The sequence below is a fragment of the Hippopotamus amphibius genome, chromosome 4, assembly GCF_030028045.1.
Source record: "Hippopotamus amphibius kiboko isolate mHipAmp2 chromosome 4, mHipAmp2.hap2, whole genome shotgun sequence".
NCBI lineage: Eukaryota > Metazoa > Chordata > Mammalia > Artiodactyla > Hippopotamidae > Hippopotamus > Hippopotamus amphibius.
The window spans coordinates 187,894,167-187,910,839 of record NC_080189.1 but is presented as its reverse complement, the minus strand read 5'-3'; the positions used below and the strand labels follow the sequence as shown (position 1 = coordinate 187,910,839).

General features: G+C 60.6%; 1 gene segment (V, D, J or C); it reads left to right on the top strand.

The window, feature by feature from the left end:
- LOC130851317 (immunoglobulin heavy constant mu-like) overlaps window positions 1-16,673 on the top strand; it is a 103,720-nt gene that overhangs the window by 32,676 nt on the left and 54,371 nt on the right.

Sequence of the window (16,673 nt, the reverse complement as noted above, 5' to 3'; positions counted from 1 at the left end):
AACTTTCATCAGCAGACCCTCCAAGGAAGAACTACTGCACGAGCTTCTCCTAGGTGGTGGATAGGCACCCTCGTCCACTCCAGACCTAAGCAGGGGGCAGCACTATCAGGTTAAGAGATTAAATGGGGACAGACAGGGGACACTGCGGCCCGGGAAGGGAGTAGGGGCAGGGGGTGAGCTGCACCACTGGAGACCCTTGTGAAGGTCACAGCCAGACCCGGTTCCACGGAACCACTGCTGTTAAACCTTAGCCGTGTAGGATGCACCCTCCCCACACATGACCTCCGCCCCCGTGTCCCAGCAGTGGATTCACACTGAAAGAGCCAGGATGTGCAGCCTGTCTCTGCGGAGGGGAACTAGTCATGCTCGGAGACCACAGCCAGACCTGATCCAGGACATCAGGGCCTCAGGGCATGGAGGCTCTGGTACCTACAGCTGGGAGGCCTGGCTCAGAGCACCTCCCTCCTGGGCCTCAGACTCCTTTCTCTCGCGTATCCTGATCGTCTTGGCCAAAATCTCTCTCCTGCTCTTGGGTATTTGGTATGTTCAGGGATGTCTATGAAGTTTCCCCCAGAGACTCAGAACCAGGAGGAGAAGCAGGTTTGTCACAGGGACCTGGTGGAATGGACATGGTTGACCATGCAGTGGGTCTGTCTCCCCATCGGTTGCCAAGACCTGAGGTCCTCGGGGCAGGTGGTCAGGAGGGAAGGTGACCAGCAGGATGGAGCCTGAGGGTAAACATGTCCAAGGATGCCCTGGGGCAGAGGGGCCCTGCCAGGGTCAAACTCACAGCTGACCAAGGTCGCCTGTCCACGTCTGCCCCCTCTGGCGCGTGACCATGCAGAGCACATCACCTGAATCAGGTGACAAGGGCACTGCCCCCTCCTGCTCCTCTGACTTCTCAGGGGTCTCCCCTGACACAGGTGGGGTCCACAGAGGACCCCCAGCTGCATTGCTTTGAGTTGTCACGGGGGTCACTGCACTGGTTTCAGACAATGTGGGGCAAACCTGGCACTTCTTTCGCAGCACCTGCAGGGTTCCAGGTGCTCCAAGAACAGGCAAAGCCAAGGTGTGTGCACCTTCCCGAGTGCATTTCTACCCTGTCTGGGCCTGTTCTGTGTGTGAAATCAAGGCTCACACCTAGTCTACTGCCAGTGTGAGGGCACTGACCGTGGGCTAGTTTTAAGGGAAGAAGGACAAATTTGGGATCTATTGCTGCCAGCATCAGGTGGTGTGTGTGTTTGTGTGTGTGTGCGTGTCTGTGCGTGTGTGTGTTTTGAATAGTAGAGGGGAAGTGGGCATTGAGCTCCATGCTTTCTAGGTGCAGCTTCTCTGACATAATGTTAGACCACAGGAGCCCCCAGGACATGAGGGGCCCCCAAAGTCTTGAGACTGTCTGGACTCACTATGAGCGCCAACTGTATCAGTGCATCTACAGACCCAGGGAAGGAGCCCCCGGTGTTTTCATAAAATCCTTGTTTTGGGTCTCCCTACAGAGTATGTGAATTTACCCAGGCTATTTCTAGAGATGGTTAAAAATAATATATGCACAATGGAATATTACTCAGCCATAAAAAAGAATGAAATTGAGCTACTTCTAGTGAGGTAAATAGACCTAGAGACTGTCATACAGAGTGAACTAAGTCAGAAAGAGAAAAACAAATATCGTATAGTCATGCATATATGTGGAATATAGAAAAATGGTACAGATCAACCCGTTTGCAAGGCAGAAATATTGACACCGATGTAGAGAACAAACATATGGACACCAAGTAGGGAAAGCAGTGGGAGGGGGATGAATTGGGAGATTGGGATTGCCATACATACATTACTAACAAGAAAAAAATATCAAATTGTACACTTTAAATATATGCAGTTTATTGCATGTCAGTTATATCTCAATAAAAGTTCTTTAAAAGAAAAGAAAGAGAAAAACAAATACCGTATGCTAATGCATATATATGGAATCTAAAAAAATGGTACTGATGAACCCAGTGGCAGGGCAAGAATAAAGAGGCAGACGTAGAGAAGGGACTTAAGGACACGTGGCGGGGGGAGGAGAATCTGGGATGTAGTGAGAGAGTAGCATTGACATATGTACACGACCAAATGTAAAATAGATGGCTAGCGGGAAGCTGCTGCAGAGCACAGGGAGATCAGCTCGATAATTGGTGACGACCTAGAGGGGTGGGATGGGGAGGGTGGGAGGGAGGCTCAAGAGGGAGGGGATGTGGGGATATACGTATAATTACAGCTCATTCACTTTGATGTACAGCAGAAACTGGCACAACAGTGTAAAGCTATCATACCCCAATAAAGACTGAAAGAAAAAAATGATAGGTTGCCTCTAAAAAAATATTCTGAAGGCAGAACACAGCCAGGTAACATGGGACTAGAGATGCTGAGAGGTAACCGCCCTGTGAGCCCAGGCAGGAGCCTCCCCTGCAGGGCGGGGGCTGGGCTGCGGGGGGCACGCAGGACCGCCCAGCGCAGGGCTGCAGCCCAGAAGCAGGTGCGGAGGGGGCTGGGGAGGGGTTTGCTCTCCGAGGCCGAGTCTTCCCTTTCCAATTAAAACAGTAATTCGTAGGACAAGGACTGCCAAGGTGTGTAACATTGGGTCTCATTAAGGCAATGAGAAGTGGGGCTTCGAGGTATGTACGTGTACATGTACGTATATGTTTGTTTGTTTACCCAGTGGCTGCAGAGTTTAGGGAGACACCCTGATTCCAGAAATAGGATGTTGAGACACGCAAGCCCAGCACAGGTCCAGGCGTCTGTCTCTGTGTGTCACTCAGAGGCTGATTCCCCATGAGGACCTAGTCCTGTGGGGGCTGGGCCCTCCGCGGGAGAAGTCTGTCTGCACAGGGTCTAAGGACCTGGCTGGGGACGCGTGTCCTCCAACAAGGGTCAGGAGGCGGGCCCTGAGGCTCCCCTGAGCGTGGTTCACGGGGCCCAGGATCTGCTCCTTCCTGAGATGGTCCCTGGGTTGAGCACAGTCTTCAGCTTCATGAATATGCAAATGCGCGGAGGTGTCCTGGGAGACAGAGGGATGTGCTGAGCCCTGGGCGCTTCACCCAACACCCACACCGCCTCCTCCTCAGAAGCCCTGGAGCTCAGCCCTCACCAGGCACTGGAGCTGGAGAGTCCTCCTCCTGGCAGCCATGGCTACATGGAAAGGGCTCCCGGGTCTCTAGGTTGGGGAGGGATCTAGGACGAGTGAAGTCCCCCCTCAGAGTCTGCCTGTCCCCGGCACAGCCTGTGGGGGCTGGACCTCCCCTTGCCCTCCTCTCACGCCCGCAGGAAGCAGCTGTTGGTGGTTTGGGTCTGCACCTGTGCGCTCTGCCCATTGACTGGGGCCTGGGGGCGGCGGACGTGGGATGAGAGGCCGTCTCCCCTCTGTGGGCCCTTGCAGCGCGCCCTGCTCCGCCTCCCAGCACCTGCGGCGGGGGCCCCGCCCTGGGCATGACGCGGTGTTTCCGTGGCTGGCTGGGGGGGTCTCTGGAGGTCAACCTTCCCTGATGCTGCTCCTCGGCTCCCAGTGACGGGTGCGCTTGCTCCTCGGGGACCCTCACGGCCCCTGCTGAGGGCGGCCGCCCGCCCAGCAGGCTGGATGCGCAGGTGAGTCCGGGCCTGGCCAGCCGCCTTGCAGCTGCGGTGGGCTGGGCGTGGCCCGAGGGTGGCGGCGGCGTGGGGCACTGTCCAGGCCAGTGTCCATGCAGGGACTGTCCGGGGCCTTTAACGTGCACGTGGTGGGAGCAGCCTTTATTCGGTCCCTGCGGACGGCAGGGGAGAGCGGAGTCCATCCACCGCGTGCAGAGGTGACCCGTGTGTGACAGGCGAGGCAGGGGCGGGGGTGGGAGAGGGCGCCCGGCGCCCACCTGGGCTCCTAGGTCCGCCGCCCGCGGCGCTCGGGAGGCCCGTGCGTCGGGGGAGCCGCCGTCGGGCCCGGCCAGGGGCACAGCCGGGCAGGCCGACCCTCCGGAAGGAGCTTCCCCTCGGGGGTGCGCGGTGGCCCGCTCCCTCCTGGGGCCCGGAGGCGAGGCCGGGACGCCGGGGCCTGGCCCTCGCTCACGGAGCGGGCGGCCCAGCCGGAGGCTCCGGCCTGAACCCGGGACCGACCGAGCCCGGCTCCGCCGCCGTGGCCGCTGCTGCCCCGAGTGCCGCGCGCGAGGTCCAGCCGCCAGCCGCGCTCGAGGCCTGGACCCAGGCTGCACGGCCCGCCCGCCGCCTCCAAGCTGTGCGCGGCCCCCCTGTCCCGCCCGGCCTGGCGGCGGCTCCCGTGGGAGCACAGCCCAGGCGTCTCCCGCACGGGGCGTGGGGCACGGAGCTGGGGGGCTCTGAGTTGCTCTCTGGACTTTGTAGATGAGAATTCAGAGGACAGTCAAGTGAAGAAGACAGAAGGGGATTTTATTCAAGGCACGCTGAGGATTCTAACCCGGGAAGCAGATTCTCAGAAGCTCTGAGAACCGTCCTGCCTGCTAAAAGCTGAAGACACAGGCACACACGTGTTCGAGACAAAGGATCGTACCTCAGAATGCCGTGTGCTTATGGTACATACAGGTCACCAAGGACGCACGGCCCAGGGAAGTGCGGACAAGGTAGGCAGCGGCTGGCGGTGGCCCCTGCAGAGCTGGGAAAGAGCGCTGTTCTTTAGGAAGTTGCTTTGCCAGTGTCAGAAGAGGGGAGACATTGGCCTTTACGGGGGGCGGGCAGCCCCACCTCTGAGGGGCTCTGGCGGAGGTTGAGGCAGATGCACAGGGATGGGGAGCGAGCACGTTACGCTTATGCTCTCCTGTCCTGCCTTAGATATAAAATGTATCCCATCACCGTTTCTTGTTAATTGGGGTATAGGTGGTTGACAGCGTGGGCTTAGTGTCTACCGTGCAGTGGAGTCCTCTGTGCTATACAGCAGCTCCTCGTGAGTTATCTGTTTTATACGTACGAGTGTGTATATGGCCGTCCCAGTCTCCCGATCCCCCGCACCCCGCCCGTTCCCCCCTTGGTGTCCCTATGTTTGTTCTCTACGTCTGTGTCTCTACTTCTGCCTTGAAAAGTGGCTGATCGGTACCATTTTTCTATATTCCACGTATAAGCGTTCATCTACGATCTGTGTTTTTCCTTTCTGACTCACTTCACTCTGCACGACGATCTCTAGTCCATCTGTGTCTCCACAGATGACACATTTCCATTTGCCTTTACAGTGGCGCGTAGTCCGCGGGGTGTGTGTCCCACAGCCTCTTCCCCCCTCACCTGCTGGTGGGCATGTAGGGTGCTTGCATGCGTGGCTGCTGTGAACAGTGCCTCAGTGAACGCTGGGGTGCATGTGCCTTTCTGAATGCTGGTGTTCTCTGGGTGCGTGCCCAGCAGTGGGATTGCTGGGTTGTATCTTAATTCTATTTTTAGTTGTTTAAGGAACCTCCCTACTGTTCTGCATAGTGGCTGTACCACTTTACATTCCCACCAAGACTTCCCTTTTCTCCACAGCCTCTCCAGCACTTACAGTGTGTATATCTCATCAACTTTTCAGGGTCACCGCAAGTGTGGAGAGGAGCAGGTGACCCCCACGGCATCCGCCTGGGCTCACAGGGGTTCTGCGCGATGGGGACTTGGCTTGATAGCGTGTCTGTCCTTCCAGTTGGGAGGATGCCGGCCATCACTTACCTGGGTGCTGTGAGGAGCTCTACGTGGCTCCTGATGTCTGGCTTCAGCCTGGTCAATGAACGGACAAAACGTGGCTTCCTTGAATTCCATTTATGACTCTGGCTCCTTGTTGACACGTGAGCCAGCCTACGTTTCTCCTTCTGGGGGCCCTGGAGCAGGGTTCATACTCTCAGCCATGGCCAGGCTTGTGAAGGTCTGAGGGCCGCCTGGGCCCAGAGTCGCCTGTGCAGGTAATGACAAACGTAACACCGTGATGCTTTTGTGAGCACTAGTGTTCTAATTACGCGTTCTGCTTCTTCCTGAGGCAGTCTTGTTGAGCTTCACTGCTAGAAAAGGAAGAGTCTGGTGACGATCTAGCAGTTGCGTTCTGTACCTGCTCGGTCCTCCCAGCCTGCGCTGTGTCCAGGGTACGGGGAGCAGGGCCTGCCAGGTGGGAGCAGGCGGTGCGGGGAGAGGGAGCCTCGGGAGGAGGGCAGGGTCTCGGGAACCACGCTGCAGACACAGGAGGATGGACCGGCTGCTGGCGGATTGCCGCCTGGGGAAGCACCGCCTCGGGGGTGGCAGTGAAGTGGGAGCAGAGCGCGAGGTCGCCTCCGGCTGGGAGACGAGTGCTGCGTCCTGCTGCGTCCCGCTCGAGGGGCAGGGTTGCTGGGGTGAGCCCCGCGGCAGGGCTTTGGCCCCGCGGGCACAGCCCCTGTGGGGGTGGGCGCGCAGCGTCGGGGGTCACGTCGGTGCCGCAGATGACGGTGCTCGGGGTGGAGGCATGTGCTGGGCGTCGTTTAACACAGCGGGCTCTCGTGGCGCGTGCTCGGGGTGGGGCGGACACCACGCCCAGCGCCGGTGTGTCCCTGCGCGGGGTCCTCAGCGCGAGCCCCCAGGGGAGCCGTGGTTGCCGTGAGGATGGCGTGTGCCAAGGCCGGGCACAGGCAGCGAGGGGCATGGCAGAAGTCCACCTGCATGCGGCCGGCCAAGCCGGGTCTCCATGAAGCGCGGAGGCTGTGATGTGACGGTGTCGTGTGGGTGGGCGGTCAGGGCTGGCTCTGGCCAGGGAGGGGGCAGGACCGCGGGCAGCGGGGTGTGGCGTCCAGCGCAGGGCCCGCGGTGCGTTCCGCCTCACCGCGGGGACGATGCAGCCCACCGCGTCTGGACAGAGGCGCCTCCAGCCTCTGCGGTCTGTGGGCAGCAGCGTCTGGCTGCACCCCCGGGCCACGTGGACGCGGCTCCTTGGGCTTCCTGTGGGTGCCACCACGGGGCTCCGGGGAGAGCGTACGTCTCCCCTCGTCTCCTCCAGGTCACCTCTGGAGCCACCAGGTGACGGGCAGGGCTCCCTGAGCTGAGGCCCCGTGACGTCCGGCCTCGAGGGGCTGCCGCTGTCCTGGGCAACCGTGGCTCCTTGCCGTGGCTCTGCCCCGCGTCCACGCCCGTCCCCCGGCCCATGCTGAGCAGGGGGGCCTGTCCCGGGGCCCCCGTGCAGGCGGGGCTGCCCCTCTGGACGGCAGCGCGGGGCCCCCGTGGCGGGGACGGGGTTGGCACCTGTGAGGGAGGGCAGCCACGTCCAGGAGGGGGTGCTGAGCCCGGCGCCCCGGTGTTGGGGAGGGGTTTGGAGGTGGTGACGGCAGCCCCTCCGGAAGCCTTCCTCCCACGTGGGCCCAGGCTTCGGCCCCCACAGCCGGTCCCACTGGTCCCCGGGGGTCTCCCTTCCTGCGGCTCTGGCGGAGTTGGGTGTTTCCAGAAGCTTCTGTCTCTGAGTTTTAGAAGCCCTTTGAGGAACTGAAAGGCTTCTACCGCCCGCAGTTGTGGAGAGAGAGAGGAGAGCGCGCAGCCAAGGGCGAGCGCCAAGTCTGCAGAGCCTGGGGGGGGCGGCGGACCCCAGGTGGGCCCCCGGGGGGTCCAGGCACTGCACACGGAGGCCGGACTCAGACGCGGGCTCGCGCACACGCGCGCTCACACACAGCCCCACCCCCCGCGGGCAAGCGGTCCCCCGGGGCCGAGAAGACGGGCGTCCGGGCCTCTGCTCTGCCCGTGGGTCACGCGCAGGAGGCCGGCAGCTTCCAGACTTGAAGGCACTCAGCCGCCCTGGCCACCGGGGGATGGCGGGGAGGCCACATGCGGCCGGCCACCCCTGCAGCGCCGACCCCCCAGGGACGTCCGGGCCCTCGCTCCGCGCAGGCTTCAGGCCGGGTCCTCACACTCCCTGTGCTCCAGGGCTTCAGGGCGCCGGGGCCTGGCCCTCGCAGCAGCACCTCTGCGCCGTGCGTGGCTCTGGGCCGGGGGCTCCCGGGACGTCCTGCGGCGGGGCTCTCCCCCAGGGCCAGCAGAGACCGTGCAGCGGCCGGGCGCAGGGGGCGACGGCGCGCTCACTGCCGACCCCCTCCCTGCAGGAGCCCCTGGCACGTCAGAGCCTCACCCAGCGGGGCCGACTGCCCCGGCCCCGGACACGGCCGTGACGGTCGAGAGACGCAGCCTGTCCTGGACGGGTCTGCCTGCTGGGCACCCTCGCAGGGGGTCCCCCAGGATGGTCCGGGCTTACCTCCTCTGGGTCATCCTCAGGCTGCCTCCCTGCCCCCCTGGGTTTCTGTGGGGGTGGGGGCTACCTGGCCTGGGGTATTCACTGCCCACCCGCCTTCAGTCGGATCCTAAGGGGCTCTGTGCCCAGCTGCTGCCCTTTCCCGACTGCGGCCCCTCCCAGCACATGGACCTCACCGGTGGCCCTTCACCCGTGGGCAGGTGGCCTCCTGGCATCAGGAGCTGTGCGTCCAGGGACCCGGTCAGCAGCAGCAGGCCTGAGCGCGCGGCCAGAGGACAGCCCCCGGCCCGCGTCTGGGTGACCACTCATGCCCGGCCTCGTCTCTCCACCACGGTGGGCGAGACGCTTTTCCCACAGCCCTCGGGGGCACGCAGGTCCCCGTGTCCTCCCTCCGCACCAGTCAGGGGCGGGCCCTGTGCCCGGCCTTGGTGCGCGACCCTCCCCGGCCGAGCCTGGGGGCACACGGCCCTGCTCGGCCCCTCCCAGGAGGACGTTCGGACGCAGGAGCCACTTCCTAGAGCAGCGTCCAGTATACCAGGCTGCTGCAGATCCAGAGGAGGCCAGCCTGCCCCCCAGCCGGCTCTGGACCCCGCGTCCCGGTCCCCAGGGCGGCAGCATCCCTGCAGGGCCAGGGCCGGCTGCCCTGGGGGAGGCCGTGCTCTAGCGGGGGAAGGAGGAACCGCGGGGGTCTGGGAGCACAATGGAGGGTCAGGGGCGCTCCGAGGGTCTCCCGCAGCCTTGCCCGCTCAGCCCCAGGAACGCTGGCGTGAAATTAGAGCAAAGACTGCCCGTCAGCTCCCGGGGGCCCCACACCCCAAGAGGACGGGTCCCATGGGCCCGAGCCGAGGGGAGGCTGCAGGGCCCTCTGAGGGGAAGCAGGGCTTCTGATCTGAGAAACAGCCCCCGCTCCCTGCTGGCCTCCGAGGAGCCCGCCTCCGGGAGAAAGCCTGGGAGGGGGACGCGCTCTCTGGCAGACGCCCCTCCTGGCCTCTGGCCGCTGGGGCAGACGGTGCCGGCGGCTGCGGAGAGCACCCCGCACGCCGCCCGGGCCAGGCGCAGCCCCGCTCTGTGCAGAGCCAGGACGCAGAGCCCTGGTGACGCTTTCCCAGCAGTGCTCTTGTCTCTGCGTCCTTGCCGGGTAACCCCCGCCTTCCAGCAAAGGAAGCGGGGGCCAGCTTGGAGGGGGTTGAGTGTCTGGCTGGTCCCAGCTCTGAGGGGCCTAACCTCTCTCACAGCCCCTGTGATCTCCAGGTCCCCCTGCAGGGACCCTTCTCACCTCCACTCCTGCTGCCGCCTCAGCGGGCTCACAGGACGGGCCTCTGCGGTGTGCATCTTCAGGCCTGCGGCACGCGACACACACACTCCCTTCCCGCTGGGGTTTGGAACAAGACCATCAGCACACACCTGCCCGCCTCGGGGGTACTGTGGGGCCCCCTGCTTCTCTTCCAGAGCCCTGAAGCCGACTTTGACTCTGCAGCCTGGCCCAAGGCCCTGCGCTTGGTCAGTGTGTGGCCGACAGGTTCCCCTGTAACCAGACGGGGCCGGGGGCCCCTGGAGAGCCCCCTCCCCGGGGCTGCAGCTGAAGGAGGCCACGAGCCCCGGCACCCACACTTCTGCGGTGAGAACAGCGGGTGCCCAGTAGGGCACGGGGCGTCTCTCGGCACTGGAAGGCTCACCCCGATGCCTGAGTCGATTCTGTCCTTCCCTGTCCCCACGGAAGAGCAGCCTTGTCACCCGCCAGGCCCCGGCCACGCCACCCGGGCTCCCTCCGTCTGCTGCTCTTGCTCAGCCTCTAGGTGCCCCGTCCAGGATGCCCCTCAGAGCCTGTGTCCTGGCCCTCGGAGGCCCTCCCCTCCCCTGAAGCCTGAATCCCGGCAGGGTCCACACCCCAGCTCTTGGCTTACTCCTTTTTATTTTTAAGCTCTTTATTGGAATATGATTGCTTTGAAACTGTTGTGCCAGTTTCTGCCGTACAACAAAGTGAATCAGCTGTATTCATACACATATCCCCATATTCCCTCCCTCCCACGACTCCCCCCACCCTCCCTGCCCCAGCCCTCTAAGGCATCACCCTTCCTCGAGTTGACCTCCCCATGCTATGCAGCAGGTCTGCGTACTCTTAACGCTGGCCTTCCCCTACATCGCCCGGAAAGCAAGCAGGGGTCCCGGGACAGCTTCCACGTCTCGCATCCGTCCCACGACATCCTCTACCCTCCCCACGTCCATGAGGCCAGTGGCATCAGCACAGCCCTCTGCTAGCAAGACCGGCACGGCGGAGTCCCTCCCCGAGGCCGCCCCGTCCACCTCTGCGCCCCCTGCACTGTGGGGCTCCCCGGTGCTCCTCACAGCAGCTCCGTGTTCCCGGGGCAGGGGACCCGGGAGCAAGCGCGCCTGGCCGCCGCCGCCTCCGTCCTCCTAGGTCACCTTCACCCTGTGGAGCCCCCACTCTCCTCCCTGCTGGGGCGGAGGCCCAGCTGACCCCGCAGGGTTCCCTCCAGCCACAGAAAGGGGCTCCGGGACACCCCTCCGTCAACCCCGACGTGGATCTTGCAGCGGCTTCTGTGCACGGCATCTGGGGGAAACGTAATAGCTGGCTGCGCCACCGGTACCCACACGCACGCCCTCGGCAGTCTCTCTGCCCCAAACCCGAGCTCCCAGCCCTCCCTGGGGCTCACACACGGCAGAGGGGAGGCGGCCACGGCTTCCAGGCACCGCGGTCGCGCCTTTGGAGTCGGCCCTGCTGCGGGCCCGCCCTGAGCCCTGGGGCCCCTGGCCTGCGCTGGGCCTCCTGTCGCCCGTGGGCGTGACGGCCGCCCTGTGACAGGCTCCAGTTGCTGCTGCTCCGTCCCCAGCCCGCACCCCGGGGGCTGACACTGCATCTAGGGGCCCGTGGAGCCCACAGGGCTGAGGGACACACAGCCCGGAAGGGACCCCCGTCCTTTTCCCACCCAGCTCAAGAAGCTGCCTCTGTCCCTGCCGGGGAGTGCTGGTTGCCAGGGAGCGCGCCACACTCCAGGAGAGCCTGGGAGGTGCGCACAGCAGGGCGCCACGCCCCACGCCCCCAGCCGGTCAGAAGCTGACAGCCGAGGCGGTTCCTTGACCTGGCATCCCTCTGTGGATTGGGTCAGGCCAAGGGGTCGTCCCCTGGCAGAGATAAACCAGGGGCTCCCAGGAAGTGTGGGTGCCCACTGAGCGCCCTCGCTCCCGCCCTCCGACACCGGGGCCACCGCAGCATTGCCATCCGGACCTGACGGGGGCTCAAGGAAACACCCGGCAGGAGCAGACTTGAAAAAGTGAGGCTCCAAAGAGGACACCCGGATCGATCCCCTTTGATGTGTCTCTCCAAAGAATCTCTAGCCCTTCGTTCCTGGGTTGAGGGGACTTGGGTGAACAGCCTGAGGCTGTGGGCAGCCTCGTACCAGGCCTAGCTCGTGTGCTCCTGGAGCAAACGCCCTGCCAGGCATGTCTCTAGCAGAGATGGGCGTACTCTGGATCAGCAGGGAATTGTAGTGTGGGGTCTGCAGCCCCGGAGAGACAGGCTCAGGTCCGCAGGTGGTGAGGAAAGGAGAACTCTTTCCCGCAGGGGCAAGGAAGTCTGCAGGCCTGTCGTGAATGGACTCACCCCTCAGCCCCCGGTGACCAGCATCCTGCTCTCTGCTTCTGCAGGTGGGATGTTTTCTGCACCCCATGGACGCGTGAGAGCTGCAGTATTGCCTTGCTCCGTCCGACCTATCTCACCGAGTGTGCTGCCCTCGGGCCCATCCATGCTGCCGCAGACGGTCGTGTTCCCTCTTCACGGGTGCGGCACCTTCCCCTGTGTCTCTGCACGTCCTGCTCGCTCATCGGGGTCTGCGTCTTGGCTGCTGAGGACGCCACTGCAATGCCTGTGGGGTGCCGACACCCCTTGGAGGTGCTGCTTCATCATCTTCAGATATATACCCGGAAGGGGGCTTGGTAGACCGCGGGAGGCTTTATTTGTAATCTTTGCAGGACTCGCCACACTGTCTGCAGCAGTGGCTGCAGCAGTTTACATTCCCACCCAACCGCACACCCCCTGGCGTCTGCTCGCACTCCTCGTGTGCTGGAACAGCCTTTGCAGCAGGTGCGAGGGGATAGCTCACTGAGGCTCTGCCCTGCGTCCCCCGGAGGCTGACGGATGATCAGCACCTTTTCACACCCTTGTGGGCCGAGGGTATGTCATCTTTGGAAAGGCATCTCTTCGAGTCCTCTGCCTGCCTCTTTGGAGCAGCATCCCTTGCTTGTTTGCTTCGCTTTTGAGAAGTGCGACTTCTCTATTATATTTTGCATATTAACCTCTTACCAGACACACTTTTGGCAAAACTTTTCCGCATTCCGTCAGTTGCCTTTTTTTTAAATTTATGCATTCGTTTGCTGGCTCTGTTGGGTCTTTGTTGCTACATATGGGCTTTCTCTAGTTGGGGAGAGCAGGGGCTGCTCTTCGTTGTGGTGCACAGGCTTCTCATTGCAGTGGCTTCTCTTGGTGTGGAGCACAGGCTCTAGTTGTGGTGCACGGGCTTAGTTGCTCCACGGCATGTGGGATCTTCCCAGAGCAGGGCTTGAACCCGTGTCCCCTGCATTGGCAGGCGGGTTCTTATGCACTGCGCCACCTGGGAAGCCTGTAGGTTTCCTTTTGATTTTGCTGATTCTTCCTTTGCTGTGCGGAAGCTTTTCACTTTGATGTAGTCCCGCTTGTTGGTGTTTGCTTTGGTGGCTTCTGCTTTCGGTGTCATGTCCAAAAACCCTACCCCAAGATAGCCAGGAACTTTCCTCCTGTGTCTTCTTCTAGAAGTGTTTCCAGTCTATGTTTAAGACCTTAATGAATCATTAAGAATGGCGTAAGAGAGGGGTTTGATTTCATTCTTTGACAAGTGGCTGTCAGTCTTCCCAGCACCGCTCCTTCAAAAGGATATTCTTTCCCCATCCAGTGTGGTCGGCATTCTTGTCCAACCTGCGCTGACCGTGCATATGAGGGTGCACTTCTGAGCTCTCCATTCTGCTCCATTGCTTTCTGTCTGTTTCTATAGCAGCACCATTCTGCTCTGATGAACTGAGCTTTGCAGGAAGTTTGACACTGAGAACTGTGATGCCTTCCGTTTTGTTCTTTCTCAACACTGTTTTGGCTATTTGGGGGGCTTTTGTGGTTCTGCACACATGTCAGGAAGTTTTTGGTGGTGTTGAAAATGCCACTGGCATTTGCGTGGGGGGATGTGGACTCTAGAGGTGTCTGTGTAGTATGGAGGTTACAACAACACTAGCTCTTCAGATTTATGAAGGTGGGGTGTCTTTCCACTTATTTCTGTCTTCTTCAGCGTCTCTCCTCAATGTTTCATACATTTCGGCGTCTAGATCTTTTACTTCTGGGTTACGTTTACTCCTAAGGGTTTTATTGTTTTCTATACTACTCTAAAAGTAATTATTTTCTTTCACTCTTTTTTAGGAAGCTCCTTGTGAGTGTACAGGAATGAAACCGACTTTTGTATGTAGAGTTTTTGTCCCGAAGCTTTATTTATGTCGTTTGTTTGTTCTAGTATTTCTCTGGTGGGGTCTTTAGGACTTTCTATATACAAGCTCATGCCATCAGCAGACAAAAAGAGTTTCACGTCTTCCTTTCCGATCTGGGGGCCCTGTATTTCTTTTTTTGTCTGGCTGCCTAATTGTAGGATATGAATTCCATGACTGTGTTCAATGAGGGTGGTGAGAGCGGGCACCCTTGTCTCGATCCTGATCTTAGAGGAAAAGCTCTCACCATTCGGTATTGAGTGTGACCTCAGCTGTGGCTGTGCCCCGTGTGGCCTTCACCATGCCGTGGAATTTGCCTTCTCTGCCCACTTTCATGAGCGTTCTTATCGTGAAGGAATGTCAACTTTTGTCAGATGCTTTCTCTGCATCTATGGAAAGAGTCCTGTGATTTCCGCCTTCAGTTTTATTCACGTGGTGTGTGTTACATTTGTTGATGTCCACATGCTGAGCTCTCTCTTCATGCCGGGAATCCATCCCATGTGGTCATGGTGTATAAGATCTTTAATGCACTGTGGGATTCTGTTTGCTGGTGTTTTGTTAAGAATGGTTGCCTCTGTGTCCATCAGGGCTATTGATTGCAGTTTCCTTGGAGTACCCTCATCTGTTTTTTTTTTAAACACGTGTTCTTATTTATTTATTTTTTTGCTGTGTTGGGTCGTCATTGCTGGGCGGGGCTTTCTCTGGTTGTGGCGAGCAGGGGCTACTCTTCATTGTGGTGAGCGTTGGCTTCTCTAGTCGCCGAGCATGGGCTCTAGGCATGCAGGCTTCAGTAGTTGAGGTGCATGGGCTCAGTAGTTGTGGCTCGAGGGCTCTAGAGTTCAGGCTCAGTAGTTGTGGTGCATGGGCTTAGTTGCTCCACCACATTTGGGACCTTCCTGGAGCAGGTCTGGAACCTATGTCCCCTGCGTTGGCAGGTGGATTCTTAACCACTGCACCACCAGGGAAGCCCGACCGTCGTCTGGGTCTGGTGTCAGGGCAATGCTGCCCTTGTGAAATGAGTTTGGGAGTGTTATCACCCTTTCAATGTTTCAGAAGCGTTTGAGGTGGACTGGCATTCATTCTCTTTAAATGGTGGTGGAACTCACCAGTGAAGCCATCTGGTGCTGGGCTTTTTTGTTGAGGTTTCAGTCCCCCTGCACTTAACTGGTCTATCTGGATTCTCTGTTTCCTCTTTATTCTGACTTGGTCTTGTGGTGCAGCTGCCTGATAGTAATCTTTTGATCGACTGATTATGCATGTATCTTGAACAACATCGGGGCAGCAACATGACCGGCCTCCTCGAGAAACGTGCAGGTGAGGCGCAGGCTGTTCCTGCCTTGAGTCCGCCTGTCAGGGAACCCTGGGCGGCCCCGACGCCTGACCACTCGCGTTACCGACGTCTCTCCCACCCCCTTCCCCCGCCCCAATTCCCGCTCTGCTGCTTTAGGTTCGCCCATAAAGAGTGACACTCTGAAACCACAGGTACCCCGCCCTCAGGCTCTAAGAAAGTCAGGGTCCAGGCCCACGCTTCTCCTCCGCCGACCGCGACCTCACGCCGTGGCCCTGGGCATGTGTGGGCCCTGCTTGGTACTGGGAGGTAAGCCTTGCTTTTCCAAGTTCCCTGAAGGTTGGTGCCAAGGTGCCTTGTGCAGTCACGCGGACCACAAGGGCTGGTCCAGGCGTGACGCTGGAACTTGTGGTGGGGGGGGGGGCGCTTGCCAGAGCAAATGTGTCCCGGCCAAGAACGTCACCGTCAATGGACACAACACCCTCTGCACTGCCCGCAGTTTTCCAGGGGTCGGAGGCTGACATGCTTCTCTCCAGGCTCATCATATGTCACTTCCATAACTTTGGAGGTCTGGAGAGATCTTGCCTCTGTGGCCACCTCTCAGGGGACCGCACATGCAGGCTCACGTATGGTGGTGATTGTTGATGTGTGTTATTGGCCACACTCTTCTTGGAGGGGTCCACTGTGTTCACTCCCACCAGCACCCATGTGCAGGCACCCGGGACGGTCCCAGGCTCCGTGGCAATGGCAGTTCCTTTCACTGTTGCCATCTCCCCTTCCAGCGCATCTCAGGGACTCAGAACACCTCAGTGCAGCCAAAGCACCGCTGCGGCAGGTGTCATCACAGAACTTTCCGCGAGCACATGGGCTGCCGGATCTCACGCAGCCCACATCCTTTGTTCCTGCTGAGGGAGTTCATCCAACCAAAAGCACCAGGTCCCAGAGGTCAGAGACGGACGGGGCGCGGCACGTGGCTGCAAGCAGGGGACAGGTGACGCCGTGCACTGCAGCCTCCCGCGTTAACAGCTGCCGCTGCACACTTGCGAAGGGGGTTGCAGCCCTCCTCTCTTCCACAGTGTCCAGCAGTGAAAGCAGACAGCTTCCACCTCGCATGGGGAAGGACTCATTCGACTGCTTGTGGAAACAATGAAGAGGATGTGAGAGTCTGTCACCCTCCCGGGACTATAGGGAGGCCCTGGCACTGTGTGCGAGAGCCCGCCAGGCGTGAAACGGCCCAACAGGACAGGTGAAGGGCTTCGGAGCAGCGGGACAGTAGCACGTCACGGGGGCCCCGCACCTGCTGCTGGCCTGGCGACAGGCCCGTCCGCGGGGGGCGCGCGGTGGGCGAGGCCTGCGCACTGGGTGGAGGGCGGGCGAGAGTCCTCCGGAACTGCCTGGCCTGGGTGTTGGTGCCGGTTTCCTTCACGGTACAGAGACGGGGAGGCGAGGAGGTAAAGTGAGGAAGGCCCGAGGAGGCGGGCCCTGCCTGCCTCGGGCCAGACTCCGAGGGCGGTGCTTAGCTTCTTCTGTCCTGCAGCCGTTCACAGCTGGGCTGGGCCCGGGCCTTTCCTGGGAGCTAATGGAAGGTATTTCAGGCTCACGCTCAGGCGCAGGGGGCAGGGGCCCGGGGACGGCCACCCCCCTTCAGTGACTGGCTTGCAGCCGAGGCAATGGAAC